Raw genomic sequence first — 17,772 nt, forward strand, 5'->3', positions numbered from 1 at the left:
GCTAGAAATTATGGAAAATCAAAGGTTAAAATTGGGGAAACTAGGGCTTGGGAACTTAGGCTTTTAATTGAGGATTTGATGGACCATTTGGGGTCGGATTTGAGAACTTTTGATATGTATGAACTCGTGGGGAGATATGGAATCTATTGATATAAAAATTATTGAATTCCGAGATGTGAGCCCGGGGGTCAGATTTTGGTAATTTCGGGATTTGTGCCATTTACTAATTGTTTTTACTTGGGCTTCGTTCCCTTAGCATATTTTGACGTCCTCGTTCTGATTTTGGATAGATTCGACGCGATTGGAGGTCGATTCGAGGGGAAAAGGCATCGCGAGCTAGAAATTTAGTCGGTTCGAGGTGAGTAATAATTGTAAATGATGTTCTGAGGGTTTGAAACCCCGGATTGCATACCGTAGTGCTATATTGAGGTGAGATACACGCTTGATGACGGGCGTGGGGTCGTGCACTATTGGAGATTGTGACTTGGTCCATCCCGGTTGATGATTTTATCGCGTATTTGATTGAAATTTATTTACTATCATCATGATTTGGGCTGAATGCCAACAATTTGAAACTTTCGGGGATTTTTATTCATATTTCCTCATTGTTTTGATTCATTACTTGAACTCAGTCATGTTATTTTCTATTATTTTCATACTTAGACATGTTTACTACGTTTTAAGACTTAAATGCTATTTTAATGATGTTTGGGCTGAGAAACACTGTTTTACTATTGCCCGAGGGGCTTGTGAGGATTTTTGACTGAGTAAGGCCGAGAGCCTATGTTATGAGGAAATACTGATACTGATTTAAGGCCGAACGCCTAAGATATGTATGGCCTGTTTGATAAGAGGTCGAGGGCCTAGTTTTGATGCCACGAGACGGCTTGTTATTGCGCTTGGGCTGTAAGGGGCCCCTCTAGGAGTCTTTACACCCCCAGTAAGTGTGGGTACCCATTGTGATTTGAGATTGAGCCCGAGGGGCTGGTATTGTTCTGAGATATTGCCCGAGGGGCGGATCCGTTGATATTGTGCCCGAGGGGCGAACTTCTAGTTTTTTACTTTACCTTAACTACCTGTCAGTTACTTGTTTACTTGTTGAAAGAGGATTTTACTTGACTTTTCACTGGTTTACTGTTTTTAAATGATTTTACCGCTTCATTATAGAATGCTTTGTTCCTTACGTGTTTTCTTACTCTCAATTGTTATTTACATTTGTTACTCACTGAGTTGGAGTACTCACTTTACTCCCTGCACCTTGTGTGCAGATTCAAGCGTAGCTGGTCCCGCTCTCGAGTGCTGATTCATTCCAGCTTCAGGCGGATCTTCGAGGAGTCTTTAGGTAGTTGTTGGCATTCGCAGCTCGGAGCTCCTCCCTATCTCTTTCCTTTATGTCCTTAGTTCAGTATTTAAACTCTGTAGTTACATTTGACGACTTAGTGTTGTTAGATGCTCGTGACTTGTGACACCCCAGTTGGGCCTGTGTTGGGTTGTACTTCCGCACTGTATTGATATTATCCGCTACTTAGTATTGCTAAATCATGATTTAGACTGCTTTTATGTTGTTTAACTGTTTAAAAAGAGAATTGGTTTTAATTGGCTATCCTTGCCTTCACGAGAGGCGCCATCACGATCGGATCCGGGTTTAGGGTCGTGACAATATTGAAGTTCTTCTGTCGGTACTTTGTTGAATTCATGAATATTGATCTACAATATACCACTGATAACTTGAAACTTCTTACGTAATACTTTTCCCTTAGGGCTTACGTTACCTCAAGGAATATTTGAATTGATTCCCATAATCATATCTCATAGTGTCTTAATGTGATTCACTTTGTAGGGGTATTCTAATTTCGTGCTGCCAGCAAAATCTTTTCTCCTTCTCTTTCAAATCATTATTCAAATGAAGGCCCAAATGTCAACTTGTACCTGTCACAATTATACCCTTCATTTTATTACCAGGTCAGCATTTCATTCCTTCTAAATGTTGTTAATCTTAGACTCTTTTGTTCATTAAAGCTATAGTGAGCTTTGTATAACATAGAGAAACTATCTGCTCTTCTTGTTTTCATGGGCTTAATCCTAAAAACTTATCCATTCTCGTCACCTTTTCACTTGCCTTTCCTCATCCTTACTCATGCTTCCTTAAAACTTTATCGCTCTACCATACTTTAGCTTGTGACTTATACATATCCATTTATAAACTTTCTTTTAACTTGCTTGCACCATAGATTTTCTTATGTTATTCTAGAACGCCAAGTGATACATCACATCGTCTCCAACTTTTCCCTATTCTCTTAACTAGATCTCTCAGTACTTAGAAACCATAGGCTGGAAGACATGCTGCTGACGATGCCGCTATAATTCCCGGTTATTGGATCCCCGTGCTTATAGCCTTCTATCTGAAGTATTGACTATTCACGATCTTTTGCCTTTGAGTATCTCGTACGTTGTTCACCTTTACCTCACTTACCTTAAAATTTCACATAGTATCTTTTATCTCTTTCGTGACCTCCCTTCCACCTAGGTGTAATTCACATCCATAACTTGAATCTCTATTATAATACTCGCACCTCTGGTACATACACAATCTAGTGGGAGCTTTGTACTAACTTCTTATGAGGCTAGTACTTCTTCAGCTAGCTTCCTTATAGATCCATTATAGATTATGGTTGTTGTGTTATTTCTCTTGAACATCTGATATTAAGAGTGATTATGTCATGTTCTCAAGCACAACTTCTATAATTTTTCTAGGTCCAATAATCAGACTCCTGATTTACTTGGGTGATGTAATTCTTTAGTTTCCTTTTCCTTCTGATCAACCTTTATGTAGGCTTAAGCTTTCTTTCTATTTGTGTCTCATGGTATCAGTTATTACCTTAGCCTTTCATGGGCGTTATGGAATAACCATGATACAATCTTCTAACAATTCAATCCTTTGTCTACCCTGGGCTCAATTCTTTCTTTTAACTTATATCGGAGTCTTTTATGGTTGTATGATTATCAACAAATATGCTGCCTGGATAATGCTCCAAATTCTTGAGTGTATCTATAGCGTACTAACTCTGGATCATTGATCGAATAATTCCTTTTGTTCCAGCTCAGCTTCCTTTAAACATGTGCAATGACTTTTCCTGGTCTTTTTGCCCCTTGTTACATCCATACTTAGCTTATATTAGTGCCCACACTTGCCAGATTTTTCATACAACTCATATGATCTCGAATATTACTTTTAATTCTTACTTCCCGTTCATTAGCCACGGTAGGTGCTATTTTCCATTGGAATGCTTACAATGTTGTTGCGAGATTGTTGTTACACGACTATTTCCTCTTTAGGTCGTTGTGCTTAGGTTGAAGCCTCTTTCTTATCTCCTTAGTTAGTCATTCGTTGTAGTACTTAGGGAGAACCCTTGACTCTTGTAAAGCTATGAGCTTATTACGGACCTTTTTGATGTCCTTACTTGCTTGTAATCATTCGTAGTTGCTTACCTCCATGCCCTTGTACTTGTATGGTTGCTTCTGAACTGATATTTTGAGTGCCTTCCCAGTGGTACTTTCTTTTATCCCCGTAACACTCATACGGTATCTTTAGCTACCTCGACTCTTGTTTGAATATATCTCAAGTATTATAATGATATTCTTCGAGGCTGGACTCTCCATGATGGGTTCTACTATATTTATCTCACACGATCTGATGACTCGTTTGTAACCTCCTGTTTAGCCATAATCGGGATCTTCCTGACCAATTACTAACTACTCGTTGGCCCATTCTCGTATCAATATTCCTTGTAATCTTTCTTGGATTATTTCCTTTGTCTTATTTTACGTCTCGCATTGGCTCCTTATTTATTAATAACAGCTCGGGCAAGAACTTTTACTTTCTCACTTTGACGTCGTGCTTGCACAATATTATTGAATCGTAGCTTATCTGTAAGATTTGGATAAGTGCCGTCTCATTCCTCTTTCATTTATCGCATTCTTCCTTTACCATTCTATAGTCACTAGAACCACTTAATTCTGACTTAATACCACGTCACTCCATATTCCTCCCTTTAGGGGTGTACTAAGAGCTGAAGCTGCGAGGATCTACCAATAGATGTTTTACCTCTTCATATTTGGTGTCATTTCTCAACATCAATGATACTTACTCGCCTTGCGGCAATCCTTCTGTACCAAAGATGACAAATTCCCTTACTCGCGACGGTGACACTTAATGTAACTGGTACATACGGTCCCATAAGCTTAACTTTGCTAACATTGCTTGCTTTAGGGAAGCGTCTTCCTAAATGACTATTCTCTGAATTTCTCATAAACCTTCTTCTGTTGTCTGTCCTATTATTGCCGCAATGTGATATGAAATTCTCATGATGCTGACTATTACCAAATCACTCAGTCCCTAATTCATATTTAGTTTATCTTATTCACCAGCCCATACTAATTTCTGTTACTCTGGGGTCTAACTTTTCCTCTTGGTAATCATGCTAGAGTTGCGGACTTATTTCTCGAAATGAGGACATGACTGTATGGCCTATACTTTTTTGTTGTCCTAAGGCCTGTCACCCCTCGTCTCTTCCTTCACTTGACTATAGATTTTGTAATATTGTCATCTTTTGATCTACCGTTTCATCCATGTACCACATCTTACTCATAATGCTTCATTAACTCTCTTCTTATCTCCCACTAATTATCTATGTCTATTGCTTTATTCTAAAAACTCGAACAAAATATTCTTTGCTTTTGGCTCCCCTTGCTCCATCCCTTGGCTCTTTCAATTGCCTGACATTCTTTCTTTACTGGGGGTGGGAGCCACACTAAGGTAATATTTATTCCTTCAAGGCTTCCAGTGATCATATCTAGCTTTAATATTTTAGGGTGCACCATCTAGGTGTCTCACGAGGAGATCTACTAGCACACTTGCAATATCCTTTGGAAATGTCAACTAACACAAACAATTCATCCATCATATCTTCTTATAATACTTCTATTAACCCCCATAAGGCATATCGGGAATGGGTGCAACCAATTGTATATACCTCTGTTACTATTGAATATAATTCAAAAAGCTTATATGCCTCTGCCTGAATTATAAACACTGTTACACTTTGTTAACTGGACGCCTCGTACCATTCTTTATCTTGCTTCTTTTGCTTGTTGAAACTTGTATTTATCTTCTTAATCTCTCATTTTCTTTCATCATAAAGGTGGATACACATTCTTTCCTTAAGGCTTCTTATCAAGAGGCTTACACCTTTCAGTACGCACGTGATCTACCGAAGATCTCACATTTACTTATCATAAGCATGATACATAGTCGAGTTCCTTTAATTCAACCCTTCCACAGCTATATCTCTTATCTATCATCTTTCTGAACGTAGGCATTGTCTTATTACGAATAAAAATAGAAGTTCGAGACTTGAATTCTTATAAATGAGCTCTACCACACGATCTAGAGTAAGAAGAAAGAGTGACAGTCTTAAATGCCCTATAGCCTCATGCTTATAAGTGCGACACACCCATAAATAAGAAGGCTTGTAGACTCCCTAGGACAGAACTGCTCTGATACCACTTTTGTCACGACCCAAACCGATGGGCCGTGACGGGCACCCGGTACCTTACTCAATTGAGTACCAACGTAATGTATCATTCTTATTACATCATCATATACATGTGACATACAGTCCTAATAGGCCAACATAATTATTTATAACTCAAAACATAGGCCGACAGGGCTGTACAATCTTTCACGTACACGACATATGTCTACAAGCCTCTAAGAGTACATAAATGTTATAAAGATCGAGACAGAATCCCGCCATACCAAACAATACACGTATAAATCATACTAATCAAACAAGCAACTCCGAAGCAAATGGAGCGCACTAACATCTTCAGCTGAGCTGATAGCCTACTTGGAGGGCTCTCCACCTGTCTATCATAACCTGCGGGCATGAAACACAACGTCCCCAGGCAAAAGAGATGTCAGTACGAAATAATGTACCGAGTATGTAAGGCAATATACTGAAAGCTGAAACTGAACTGATAATATAATAACTGCAAGTAGCTGGAAGTCAACGATAATCTGAAGATGAGCTTACCTGCTGATACTGACTCAACTCTCTCAATATAGTAAGTAAAATAGTTGTCCGGCCCTATCAGGCTCGGTATATATATATATTACTGCTCTGCCGTAGTAGGTGTCACACCTCCTTCTTACCTACCCCCGTAAGGGTTTAAGGGAGTTTTTTCCAACTTAAAGTGACAATCGAAACGAGATCATTTTATTAAAAAAATTCAGAGTCGCCACTTAGGATAATCTTATGGTGCCCCAAGTCATCGGTTCAAATACCAAATCGAGGAAAAGATTGACTCTGTATTACAGTCCGCGAACATAGAAATCCGAGTAAGAAATTCTGTTAACCCAGGAGAAGGTATTAGGCATTCCCGAGTTCCGTGGTTCTAGCACGGTCGCTCAACTGTTATAATTGGCCTATTTACTTGATTTTTGTACATGTTTTAGCCTATGGTGCAATTTTAACTTTATAACTGCTTTTATTTAATTATTTTTTTAGGAAGATTTCAATGTTATTTAAAACAAGTCTTGAACCACGTCACATAAATGCACCCGCAGTCCTCGACATATTTTATCTAACATTGTTGAGAGTTGGATTTGGGTCACATAAATGCACACCCGAGTTTAGGAAGGTAATTTTTAAAATAGCGCGCCTAAAGCAACTACGCACTTTCAAGTTTGCGAGGGCCATGAAAATTTAACTAAATGGCACGCCTCAATTTTTAAGGATTAAAATTAATTAAGTGAGGGCCATGAGTTTTGTAATTTTATTGTTGTAGAAAAGGGATAGGTTTAATCACTAGAAATTATCTACAACTTTAAAATTCTTACTATTCTATCTATTTACAAGATTCAGCCCAACCGATCATTTATGGTCTTTGGCCCAATTGTTGTTAAAGTTGAAGCATCATTTTAATTCTCAGATTCATAACCATCCTCATTCAAAGAATTCAAAAGCTAATCTCCAAAGATAATACTACTTAATAGAGAACAATCACTAATGAACTAATTTATCTACTCAATTTATCCTCATCAATCAGTTAAAATAATACATAAAGAAAACTCAAATAACATCATACTCACATCGATTTTCCAAAATTTGTAAATAAATAATAATAAAAAGTAAAGAAAAGCACACTCTGATGTTTCCCAAATTTCACATCAAAATCTTCATATTTATCAAAGCTTAACGTTAAAGCTTGCACAAACATATGGTAGGAAACGCACATTGATTGACTTAATTTGATTTAGAAAATATCACTTTAAAGCTTCAGATTCATTTAACTTCAAGTAAAAAGCAAACTCGAACAAGAAAATAAACAGACAAATGCTACAAGATTATGACACAACTTCTATATATAAAAATAATTACACCAGATCTTGGGAAGGGAAAGTACCTAGATGGCAAAAATATGAGCTAAAGCAGCCACGTAAAGGCGAAGGAAAGCTGGGGCTCAGCGATGAAGCAGAAAACGGCAACAGCGAATCTGCCCGGAAAACCCAGAGTACGACCTTCGATGAACTCGGAACTCGCCGGAAAATACAAATTAGACCAAAAAAAACTCGTCGGAACTTGGACCTCTCGCTTTTCATTTCATCTCGTTTTTTTGCCTTTATGCTATGTATTCTGTTTCTATTTTTATTTTTATTTTTTGTTTTCTGATCTTTGAAGTAAAGAAAAAGAAACTGAAGAAACTTGCTTAATTGAGGAAGTGGCCGATTTTTTAGTCCCCCTCGATTGCCGTTCTTGTCTTTGTTATATAGTAAAGGTGAATATGATATATAATAAAAATAGAATCCTATAATGGAGGAAGGCTCATTACTGTATCAGATTTCCATGCTTTCAATAACTTTCAAAATAAAGTAATTGGCTGCACTTGTCGTATATGGTAGCTTCTATAGCTCAAGTATTTTGATTCCTCACTTCTCTTGTGTGTAAGTTGCGGCTAGGTTGGGGGATTCGAGGGATCTGCCGTTCTTGGGTTGGAGGAGGCAACAGGTTTTGGTGAAGGTCTGTATCAGTGATGAAAAATCGAGAAGAAGAAGGTATCCTGCAGGAGCAGAAGTCGCAAAAATGCGCCGTTTGCTCTCTAAGGGAAGGGTCTATGATCTGATTTTTTTGGTTTATAAATTGTCTTTTTATACTCAGGGGTAGGGTAAAGGGTAATGGGTATTTGGGTAGGGAGATTGGGCTTGGGTTGGATAGATTTTGGTGCCATTTATTTGGGCTGGTTTTGGCTTTAAAATGGCCCAAGTTCCGAATTTAAACCCAATTAAATAAACTCCTTATTTCCTTTTCTTTTTTCTTTTTTCTTTTAATTAAAAATCCTAGAAATTAAAATCCTGGATTATCTAAAAGTGTGAAATTAAACTAATTAACTAATTATAAAAATTATAAAAACTACTTAATCATAAATTAAAAGAGAAAAAATCAATTAAAGGAAAAAGTGTAAAAACGAAGCAATTTTTGTGATTTTCAATTTTTATAAAACAAGTAACTACCGATTAATCATAAAAATATAAAAATAAAGCCTAAATGTTATGCGTGATATTTTTGGTATTTTTCATAATTTAAATAAAACTTAAACATGCAAGAAAAATGCAAAGAATTAATAAAAATATACAAATTTGCAAATAATGGAAAAAATTTATTTTCTTGAATTTATGGGAGTAATTCACATAGGGAAAAAATCACGTGCTCACAGCTGCCCCTCTTTGCTCGGAAACACGGAGAGTTTTCGTGCAAAGATAAAGTGAGCGGATACGAGCGATTTTTGCCCGTCTGAATACTCCGTGGGAAGCATTTTTGATAGATTTGACTGCACCCTGCTTCCGAGGTTGCCTACATATCCTTGGCTATAAAGGAATCATGTCAGTGTAGTTCGGGAAGTTTTGGTAGATGGGACTACCAGGAAGCTGTGACTTCACTGTTGATGTTGCTGCTACTGCTTACTGAACCCCTTATTACACCAAGACAAAATAAAAGAAGCTAGACTAAACTATGATCTATGAATTAGAAGAATCCTATCTATATCTTCAAACTTGATCTTGCAGTTCTTGTTGCTTTGTCGACTTGTAGTCTCCAGGTGAAATTCCTTTGTTGCTGACTTGAATTGTAATCTGAGATGCTTCCCTTTTCTCTAGGTAGACGCCTGATTGCTGAACATGAACCATCTTCCTTTGAAAATTGTTGCTTCCCTTCGTTCTTCAGGTGGGCTCCTGATTACCAACACTTGAACTGCTTCCTTTCGTTCTTCAGGTGGGCTCCCGATTACCAACACTTGAACCGCTGCTTTGTTCTTCAGGTGGGCTCCTGATTACCAACACTTGAATTGCTGCTTTGTTCTTCATGTGGGCTCCTGATTACCAACACTTGAATTGCTGCTTTGTTCTTCAGGTGGGTTCCTGATTACCAATACTTGAATTGTTGCTTTGTTTTTCAGGTGGTCTCCTGATTACCAACACTTGAATTGTTGCTTTGTTTTTCAGGTGGGCTCCTGATTACCAACACTTGAATTGCTTGCTTTGTTCTTCAGGTGGGCTCCTGATTACCAACACTTAAATTGCTGTTTTGTTCTTCAGGTGGGCTCCTAATTGCTGAACTTGAACTACTTCTTCTTGAGACTGCTTTTCCTTTGAACTATCTTCCCTTGCTCTCCAGGGGGTGTCTGATTGCCGAACTTGATCCATTTTCCTTTGAACTTGTGCCGTCCTCCCTTTGTTCTCCAAGTAGGTGCCTAATTTCATCAAAACAAACAAATTAAACGAAATTTTCTGCCCCAGTTTGCACTAGGAAGATTTGTGAGTTGTTAGCGATATTATAAACCACTCATACTATTGATGCAATGATAAGAGTAAACTAATGACTAGACCAGGATGTGCGTCTCCTATGAGTAAAACCAAAAACTTTGACTAGAAAATGCGTCTGCTAAAAGTAAAACCTAAATGAACCAAACTAGGAAGTGCGTCTCCTACGGGTAAAACTTGTATGAACCAAAACCAAGAAGTGCGTATCCTAAAACAAAATATAACTTGAAAGGCCCAGACTAAGAAGTGCGTTTCCTAACGGGTAGAACTTAGCTGACTCAAACTAGGAAGTGTGTCTCCTATAAATGAACTCTCAATTTAGGAAGTGTGTCTCCTATGGGTGAAACTCAATTTAAGAAATGCGTCTCCTAGTGGTAAAATATCAATTTAGGAAGTGCGTCTCCTGAAAGTGTATCTTGAAAGATCCAGACTAGGAAGTGTGTCTCCTAGGGGTGAAACTCAATTTAGGAAATGTGTTTCCTAAAACAAAATATAGTCTGAAAGACCTAGACTAGGAAGTGTGTCTCCTATGGGTGAAACTTCAATGACTCAAACTAGGAACTGCGTCTCCTATGAATGAACTCTCACTTTAGGAATTACGTCTCCTATGGGCGAAACTTCAATGACTCAAACTAGGAAGTGCGTTTCCTATGAATGAAATCTCAATTTAGGAAGTGCGTCTCCTATAGGTGTATCCGGAAAGACCCAGACTAGGACGTGCGTCTCCTATGGGTATAACTTTAATGCTTAGAACCAGGAATTGTGTCTCCTAGGCGAAAGCTCAATGTAGGAAGTGCGTCTCCTAAAACAAAAATATAACCTGAAAAACCCAGACTATGAAGTGCGTCTCCTAGGGGTGAAACTTCAATGGCTCAAACTAGGAAGTGCATCTCCTATGAATGAATTTAAATGACCAAAGCTAGGAAGTGCATCTCCTAACAAGTATAATCTGAAAGATCCCTACTAGGAAGTGTGTCTCTTGATGGGTAAACTTTCAATGACTCCAACTAGGACGTGCGTCTCCTAGGGATGAACTTAAATGCCCAAGACTTGGAAATGCGTCTCCTAGGGGTGAAAACTTCAGTGACTAAAACTCATATGATCCAAACTACGAGGTGCATCTCCTAAGGGTAAAATCTCAATTTAGGAAGTGCATCTCCTACAACAAAATATAACTTGAAAACCCAGACTAGGAAATGCTTTTATTAGTGGTGATGTGTGATATTCTCAATAGCCTTTGCGTAAGCAGAATTGGGGCATTACACCTGAAAATTTCAACCTTCCAAGCTTTGATATGAACATAGCTTCTGTCCCTGTTTCAGACAAAGAAAACATATGAGTTTAAACATAGTGGTTGGTTTGTGGCCTTGACTTTGCGGCGATTGATCCTTCACTTGCCATGATAACTTTGACTTCATCTTGAAAGAAATTGCTTGCTTATTGACTAACCAATTTCTCTGTCACCCTTAGCACAGAAATACCTTTGATCCGTTCACCCAACATCCTCTATCCGTTGCATTGTTTATGAATTGATATATACCAAACCTTTGTGTTTCACATGAATCCCAAAGCACGTCAATTGCCACCCACTCAGTGCGTATGCTGTTCTTTCTTGACCTAAACCACTGGCCTTGGCCTTGAGGTCTATTGCTCCTTCACTTGCCATGATAACTTTGAATTCTGCTTGGAAGACCTTGCTTGTCGTTGGTTAACCACTTTCTCTGTCAACCTCATCACAGAGAATACCTTTGATCTGCTCACCCAACATACTCTATATGTTGCACTGTTCATGAATTTATATATACCAAACCTTTGTATTTCACATGAATCCCAAAGCATGTTGATTGTTAACAAATCAATGCGTACGTTGTTCTCTCCTGACTTATGCCACTTTGATGTCCTAGCCAAATTCTGTTTTGTACAATTGGAAAGTTGGTAGCAAATTTTGAAATTATTTCTCACTTGTTCTGACCAAATAGACTCGAGAAGGGGAAGTAAAAAAAACAAAAGGAACAGAGTAAGAACAATGGAAAGAGATGATTCCTAACAAGAAAACTAAACACTTATCAGATGTGGATATCAACTCTAATGACCGTGACAAGCACCTTTGGATTAAATGGCCTAATCTGCCATGCAAGTCCGATGTTCAACTCTTATTGTACCTCTTCGCCGTGAAACTGGGCTTCAATGCTCCGATTTTCCAATCTGATTCACGATCCTTACTTGACTTGTAGTGCCCTAAGGGTTTTCACCATCAAGCCTCTCTCATTTTGTTCTTTCTCAACTTACTGTCACCTTCTGGTTCCTGTGAAGGTTTTCACCGATAAGACTCTCTCATTTTTGTTTTCCTTGTGTAGCACGGAGTGTTGCCCGTGGTGTGAATCATACCACTATCTCGCTTGACTTGGCATTCTCAAGTATTGATCAGAAGGTCATTCTTTGGATCGTAATGTAGCCTTTTGCGTAGGGTTAGAAAGAAAGGATATCAAAAGGCTTAAAACTACTTGAATGGGTTCAAAATTACAACTCTTGGAATCAGATTTCTTACAACAATCACAACTTTCTGCCCCAGTTTCTTTTGCTTGGGGACTTTTGAATTTTTAATTTGATGGGACCGAACTGCGAGGCTGCCTACGTATCCTTAAAAGGAATCAGGTCGAACGTAGTTCATGACATAGGAATTGCTTTGTTTTTGTACTTTTCTCTCTCTTTTTTTTCTTTTTTTCTTTTTCTCTTTTTCTCTTTTTCCTTTTCTTTTCTTTTCTTTACTCTTTTTCCATTTTTTATTTCTCTTTTTCTCTTATTTTTTTTCTTTTCTCTTCCTTTTTTCTGTATCATATTTCTAAACTCTGCTTCTAATTCCAAAAGAGGGATATGAAAGAAAATAAATAAGGCTCAAAGGGGTGACAAAGGATAAAGTGTTTAGATAGTAGAATAAAATGCTTTCGTCATTCCAATCTTCAAAGTATGCCAAACACAAACAACACAATTAAACAAACCAAAAAAATCATACTTAATATCTTTTGACTGCATCAGAATCGATAGCTATATCCACACATTTTCCTTCTACATTTGTTAAATACAAAGCACCATTGGACAACACTCTCGTTACCACGAACGACCCCTGCCAATTTGGGGCAAAAATGCCCTTAGCTTCAACCCGATGTGGCATGATGCATTTCAATAAGGTTTCTTTATGTTCTATCTGCCCTAGTTTCACATAATTCGGGCTTGAAGTGATCTCAAAATTCCTTTACTTATTTCCCTCAAATGACCCTATCATCTTCAAAATTATTTCATTACTTCATGATTAAACTAACTTTAAGACCAGGCTTGAAATTATGCGTGCATGTCATGTCACTAGAGCCAGCCATAAAGGAACTATAAAAGAAAAGAGAACTAAATAAAAAAGGACTAGAAATAACATAAAATAGAAAATTACATTAGACAGATGGTGAAAGAGTTTGAACAACAAAACAAGTAAAATAAACTGGGGTTACAACCCTGGAAGAAACCTAGACAACACTAAACGAGTTACTACGGAAAAAAAAACTAGGCAAAATAAAAGGATATAAGGGTTTGAATCACAAGACAATATCCGAATTACAACCCTGAAACTAACCCGGACAACAAAAATAACAACAAAATAAACCACCAAGACTCCTCTCCAGCTAGCCAAGAGATGGAGTGTCTTTCCAATTACCAAGCACGACATCTTAGCCACTGGGTTCCGCATCAACATTGCCAAAATTATTAACAACTTCAATATCATTAACTTCAGTCAGCAAGTTCCCAAGAGGATTCACATGCTCCCTGTCACTGTCATTTATCACAATTACCCCTTCTTGAATCGTTCTTTCTATTTCCCTTTTCAAAGAACGACAATATTCAATGCTATGCCCTTGGACATTAGAGTGGTACATGCATCGTACAGTAGGATCCAAGCCTTTTGCATATGGGTCTGGAGTATAGCCGAGGAGCGGCTCAATCAGGCCAGAATGCTTTAACTTTTCAAACAAGCTTGTGCAGGACACCCCAATTGGCGTGAAACTATTTCTTTGCCTTTTTCCACTCCCTGCCCCTGTTTTCTAGGGTTGTTGGGTGCTCGAAAATGTTGTGAAGGCAAGAGTGCATTATGCGGTGCTGGCGCTCGCCATAAGAAGTGACCTGGTGGTTGGACAGATGACCAGACATTGTTCGGAGGATGATACTGAGGTGGATTATGTGGAGCTAGGGGATAGGTTTGGGGTTGGGGTTGAGGCTGAGTATATTGGTGAGGCGGACCCGTTGAACCATGTCCTGATCCTGAGACAACCATGGCAACATCACCATGTTCCTTTTGCCCAGCAGGCTTTCTGTGTTGTTATGAATTGCTTGTGTTGTGGCTTTTAAAGCAGAATAACTCATGATCTTGCTAGACTTTAGCCCATCTTCTACCATTTCTCCCATTTTTACCACATCATTAAAAGGCCTACCTACAGCCGAGATCAAATGCCCAAAGTAAGTTGGCTCTTGAGCTTGAAGAAAGTACTCAACCATCTCTTTCATCGGGAGATTGACTCTGGCAGCTTGCTCTCTCTATCTGAGCCCGTATTCCCTAAAGCTTTCATTAGGCTTCTTTTCCATCTTGGTGAGGGACATGCGATCCGGGACAATTTCTATGTTGTACTGAAAGTGCCAGGCTAAGGCCTGATCCATATCATCCCATGTGTACCACTTGCTAACGTCTTGGCGGGTGTACCACTCCAGAGCTGCCCCACTCAGACTCAGACTGAAATATGCAATCAATAATTTGTCCTTCCCACCGGCGCCTCTCATCTTACTGCCATAAACTCTCAAATGGGCCACGGGATCTCCATGTCCGTCATACAAATCAAACTTCAGCATCTTTAAACCAGCAGGCAGTTGGATGTCAGGAAACAAGCAAAAATCTTTGTAAGCCACGCTTATCTGGCTCCCTATCCCTTGCATGTTTCTTAAGGACTGCCCTAAGATTTTTACCTTCCTGGATATCTCATCTTGCTCCACTGTCTTAGAAGGCTTTTCAGCTTCACCAAGAGGCTCAAAATGAAGAGCGTGAGAGTATGAATCCGAGACTTTGAAAGTTGGTTCTGGAGCACAGTGTTGGGCATCAGGGACTTTGAACACAGTCTCGTTAGAGGATCGAGGAAAAATAGCTGGTGGAGGAGTTGCAAGAGCATGAGTGACCAAAGGAGCGGGATATGATGTGGTTTTGGCAGGTAGAGTGTGAAAAGGTCGTATGGAGATATCAGCAGCAGTGGAAATATGGATTTGTGATAGTGGTGGGATAGTTGCAGGGTTTTCAGTGTAGTTAGTGGGGAATGAAGGTGGAGGATACCACCTGATCCAAAACTGATACTATTTCTGCCATCTGCTGTTTCACCCTTTGGACCTCCTCTTTCAAGTCAGACTCCGACTCCACAATCTCCTTTGACGGGTCAACAACTCTTGTGCCCCTTTGACCTTGTGTTGTATGGACGAGTTACCTTAAGAACCACAAACTAACCACCCTTCTGTTATAATCAGGAGAATAAAGAGGAACAAAATGAAGTCATCATATTATCATTAGGGCATTTAACAGCTAAAAATATCACATTTCGTGCAATGCACCTAGCAATAATTAATGGTTCAATAATGACTTCGAGGGTCACAAGGTCACTTGACATCATCCCAATTTGTCCATTTGAATCTTCTCTTTTCTTAGCTTTTCTAGCACTTGCTTGCTCATTTTCCTTCCTTTTTTTTTTCTAATTATCACTCTTTTCTTTCCTCTCATTTCTCACGCCCCATAATTTCACCTCTTTTTTTCTTTTGTTTTTGCCTTCTTTTTTTTCCTTTTTCCCTTTTTCTTTTAATAATAAAAAAAATGATTCGATCGAACCCTATGTAGGTTGCCTACGTATCATGACACCGCGTGAATAAGATCTTTGCGTATTTCTGGAAGATTGAGATAAAGTAAACAAACTAACATTCTCTTCTTTTTTTTCTTTTTTACCTTAATGATTATTCTGATGAGAAAAGAGAAATAAAGCAAACTTCTAAAGAGGTATGAAAGGAAAATTCTCTTTTTTTTTAAAATTTTTAATCTTAATATACTAAATATAAAAGCAATTTTCATTCAATAAAGCAAAACCACCTCAAATGATTTTTTTTATTTATAGAATTAGTATTCTAAAGAAAACTTCTAACGGAAATATAAAACGCAACATCTCCTTTTTTTGATTTTTGATTTATATCACGCTTTTTCAAATACAAAATAGAAAGTACAATAATAAAAAAAAACTCGACATTACTGTACAAAACTCAAAACATAAAAAATAAAAAGAAAGATCTTCTTAATCAACTCGTGAATCAGTGATCCTGACTGGATGGTCACGGGGTGTCTGTCATGCTCAAACCCCAGTAAGTAGATCCACAACTTTATGAAAAAAAAACTCAAACCAACACTAGGTGAGACAATAACACTCCCTATTGGACACACGCAAGACATAATTGAGGCTATTTTTGCAAAATGACTTATTTGGCCAAAGGGTGGCTAGAAGTGCAAAATTTGGCTATGACCCCGCAAATCCAAGAACCTAAGATTTACTAGGAAGACCGAACCCTATGTGTGTTGCCTACGTATCACACCCCGAAAGACGAGAATCAGGTATGCGTAGTTCGGGCAGATTGGATACGGGCGAGAATTAAAAAACAACTAATTTAGAGAAAATATGTTTTTTGTCTTTTTTTTTTGAAAAATGATGAAACATGTAAACTCTTTTTGGATTTTCTTTTTCCCCTTTTTTTGATTATTTTTTTTGATTTTCGGAAAATGATGAAAAAATGTAAAATCTTTTTTTTTTTGAATTCCATGATTTTTTCTTAACAGACATGTGACAGAAAAAATAATTGGGCCCTACTTGCTTTATTTTCAAACTTCACCCTCTTTGTTTTCCTTTTTTTTCTTTTTCATTTGCCCTCAGCTATTATTGGTTCGCTAAATGACCATTTTACCCTTGAAAATTGTAACATGTAGCACATAGGATGCATCAGGACGGTCTTTTATTTTTTGGGCACACCTGTCCTAGACGGACCAAACCCCTGTGTTGAGTCCCTAAAGTCAAATGCACATGATGCAAAAAAACGTTCCTACTAGGAATCCGGCATGAGTGAGTTCTTCTAAGCTAGAAACCTGGGTATATTGTTCTAGACTTGTGTACCCGAGCGGACAACTCGAGCCGAGGAGGGGGCTACGTACCGGGAACCAAATGGCCATCCGGCTTTGTAACTTGTCCGAGCTTCTTTCTTATTTCAGGGTATGACACTAACAGAAGGAGGAGTCACGCCAGCGTGCACATCCCTGAAGATGAGAAGAGAAGGGTTTCGTAACAGTTTATATACAGTTCAAATAATATTAAAGCGGTAAAAAGCGATTTTTAGCACATTAAGCTCAAACATGTAATAAAATCAGATAATAAATAAAAGTCAAATATAAAAGTTATTCTAAGCTCGAATTCTTGAACCCTGAACCAGAGATTCTGGGTTCTTTATCCCCAGCAGAGTCACTAGAGTTGTCATACCTCCTTCTTACCTACTCCGGAAGGGTATAAGAGAGTTTTTTCCAACTTAAAGTGACAATCGAAACGGGATCATTTTATTAAAAAAATTCAGAGTCGACACTTGGGATAATTTTATGGTGTCCCAAGTCACCGGTTCAAATCCTGAATCGAGAAAAAGATTGACTCTGTATTACAGTCTGCGAACACAGAAATTCACGGTAAGGAATTCTGTTAACCCGGAAAAAGGTATTAGGCATTCTCGAGTTCTGTGGTTCTAGCACGGTCGCTCAACTATTATAATTGGCCTATTTACTTGATTTTAGTATATGTTTT

At 38.3% G+C, this 17,772-nt stretch overlaps 1 long non-coding RNA gene across 1 annotated transcript; it reads right to left on the reverse strand.

Annotated features, from left to right (window-relative positions):
- Nucleotides 1-5,628: 5,628 nt before the first annotated feature.
- LOC142181444 (uncharacterized) lies at nt 5,629-8,214 on the reverse strand. The gene is made up of 2 exons (XR_012710091.1): nt 7,468-8,214; nt 5,629-5,939 (listed from the first exon to the last, which is right to left on the reverse strand). It is a non-coding gene; the product is annotated as an uncharacterized LOC142181444 (long non-coding RNA).
- Nucleotides 8,215-17,772: the final 9,558 nt, after the last annotated feature.

The sequence above is a fragment of the Nicotiana tabacum genome, chromosome 1 (assembly GCF_000715075.1).
Source record: "Nicotiana tabacum cultivar K326 chromosome 1, ASM71507v2, whole genome shotgun sequence".
Classification (NCBI taxonomy): domain Eukaryota; kingdom Viridiplantae; phylum Streptophyta; class Magnoliopsida; order Solanales; family Solanaceae; genus Nicotiana; species Nicotiana tabacum.